Source organism: Triplophysa dalaica, chromosome 7, assembly GCF_015846415.1.
Source record: "Triplophysa dalaica isolate WHDGS20190420 chromosome 7, ASM1584641v1, whole genome shotgun sequence".
Taxonomy (NCBI): domain Eukaryota; kingdom Metazoa; phylum Chordata; class Actinopteri; order Cypriniformes; family Nemacheilidae; genus Triplophysa; species Triplophysa dalaica.
The window spans coordinates 14513653-14516836 of record NC_079548.1 but is presented as its reverse complement, the minus strand read 5'-3'; positions in this window follow the sequence as shown (position 1 = coordinate 14516836).

Genomic DNA, 3184 nt, shown 5'->3' with positions numbered 1-3184 from the left:
GATTCGAGTGCTGATGGATGTGCCTCTCTTCATACCTGAGGCCGATGGCCCCTCTGACTGCGGCGCTTCTCCCCCTCCTCCGCTCGCCTCCCTGCGTTGTCTTTGGTCAATATGAATCAACATTTCATTTCAACAAATAAGAATATCCTAAATTTAAAGCCTGAAAAGTAATCTGCATGCACATGAGACTGTTTAACGTGGTGCTGTAAATGGACCGTTATAACCTGCGGTTGCTTATGTCTTTAATGTCACCTCAGGGTTTCAAAGGCTGATTGTTTTTAATTTTCCTGGTTTGGTTTTTAACTTAACTAATATTTTTTATATTTTGTGAAACTTATTGATTACATACGAATGGTTCTTTGTGGAATCAAAAAGGGCACCTTTATTTGTAAGAGTGTATGTCACGTGTCACTTTGAGTATTACACTAGAAATGGTGTGGGTTTTTGCAAGTTTAATCCCAGGTCACTTTGGATAAAAGCATCTGCCAAATGCATAAATATAAAAAATGAATTTGTCCTGTAGCTCAGTGGTAAGAGCATTGCGTCAACAAGGTCCTGGGTTCGATCCCAGGGGATTGCACATACCTATGTATAAAAATGTATAGAACATTGCAATTTAAGTCGCTTTGGATAAAAGAATCTGCCAAATGCGTAAATGTAAATGTTTAAAAAAAATTATATGTTAATATAAAATATTGTAAATGTATCATATACTGTAGATGTGAATTGGTATTATTTTGCCTTCTGGGAAGCGTATATGTATATAAGTAAAAAAATAAGATATTTAAATTAAAAAAAAATTTTTTACGCCTGTCACTCAGTCCAGAAGTTGACATACACTTGACTTCAAAATGAATGGTGTTGGTTTTGGATCTTTTGTAATATTTGTGCAAGTGTGAGTTTCTTATTTGTCTTCAGTGTGAAAAGATGAATCTCAACATCATACTTTCACCAAATAGGCACCAAATGCTGGAATTCTTGAAACATAAAATCGTAAAACATAAAAATGTAATTGATTGTCCAGGTAACATTATACAGTATTAGAAACACATATTAACTTTTGAACTTATTTTGTAAATTCATTCATCATTCAGTTGTGGACTGAGTATGTAAACAAATGTGAAATAACTTGTTCAGGGCAGTACTAAATAAAAAAGAAATCTTTATTTTTAGAATTCCTCCTGGATTTTTTACCTTCCAATACAGAAATAAACATATATATTAAAATGAGAGAGAGAGAGAGAGAGAGAATATATATAATTGTGGATTGGTCTGTGGACTGCTTGTAATATTTCATATATTAGACAACTTTCAGCCTTTGGCCTCTCTCCCTAAGAAGTGGAATTGACAGGGAGAGATTAAAACATTGTTATGGTGAGGATGGCTGACTATCTACAGGTTCAGGCAGAGAGGAGCCAATCTGCAGCCTGCGCTTGCTCTTGGAGATAACTCACCCAGTGAATCATCAAAGCCTGTTTAGAAAGCACACATCCAGAATTCCCTTCATCCTTTTTAGCACAGAAATGAGGTTTTCATAAATCCTCTTGTTTTAATTTTCATCCATCAGTCTTGCTGGCGCTTAACACACGCTCAGGAAAACAACCACTTTTCTTGTTTCTCAGACTTTTCATGTTTTCAGATTGTGTCAGGTTAAAGGGCTCAAATAGGGTAAGCAGGTGAAGAGGGAGGGAAAAGGGCAGCACCGGTTGAAAAACATGACCTTTCTGTGATAGTTATCTGACTCGTGCTAGGTTGGAGCGAGATGGTGTGCATGCCCGCGAGGAATAGCAATGCTTTTGTTGGTAATCTTTGCACGATCAACCTGTCCCGTTCTCTATGATTCAGATACCCCTGATCTCTAAAAGACACTCACTCAATACCGGCCGCATGGTTCGCCCTCACTCCTCCCGGAGAGGGACCAACCTCAAGCCCGAAACCTTTCACCCTTACCTCCCTGAAAAGGCTATCTCTTCTTTGCCAAAACTTAAACACAACCTCTGGAGAGACTCGCCTTAGGTCATTTTACTGACTAAAAAGTATCCACATATTCATATTCAGCCAGTTGCACACCTTCACTCCGTGAGATGATTATCACCGCAGACTTCTAACTGTTCAGATGCCTCACCTGTCTGGAGGTCCCCCGTGCTCCATTGTTGGTTCCAGCATCCGGCCTCAGATGTGAGGTCTGAAGCACTCGCCCACACTGCCTCAAATGAAGCATCTCTGCCCTATTGAAGATGAAAAGGTGCAGCCTGGAGCTCATATGCCACGGACAGGGCTTCTATTGATTTTATAGCACAAGCTGCTGGTAAGCTGCGCTCTCTCTGGCATACTAAATTCCCTGCCCTTCTAGGGGGGCTTGATGAACTGCCCAGATTGCTCTCACTCATTCCTCTTGTCAGTAGCCCTTACAGATCTTGAGCTAGATGGATGTCTTACCTGTGCCTTGTTTGTATGCGAAACAGAGTCGCTTATACCTTTTAGCTTTTCACCACCTTGTGTGATGATGAATAGGTTTTCTGAGAAACTGTTTCAAATCTTTTTCCAGAAATGGCAGACCGGATAAATCTCCCGCTGTGTAAAGATTGGCCATTTAGTGTGAATGTTGGGACATAAACCGTCATTGCTCTCTTGATCAAGGTAGATATGACTTAATAGGTGAACGATATGTGAGTTTAGGGACATGGTTGTTTTGCAAACACATTTAGAGGGTGGACCATCATTATTTACAGTCAACATGAAATGGCATTCAACCCGTTTTACTTCTATAATAAAACATACGTCTGAGTAAAACGTAGGGTTGGGAATCGTTTGAATTTTATTGATTCCGATTCCAATTCTGATTCTGCTTATCGATTCCCACTTTCGATTTCCCAGTTGAAGTAAAACATTTAGATATCAATCTGTATGGCCATTTATCCTGCTTATGTATATCAGCAAATCACGCAACGTGTGTACTTTTCTGAAAAAATGCACAAAGGAAGTATCCGATTCCTATTGCTTTTTGTTTCCGTTCTGATTCCAAGCCTTTCGATTCCGATTCCGAATTGGAATTTAATTTTCGATTCCCAACCCTAGGATGGGGATTGGTTTGTTAAACTTGATCTTATTTAAATGACAGCTGATTTGGGAGAGAAGAATTCTTCAGAGGCGGAGGAAAATACAGCATCTTGAAGAAACCATG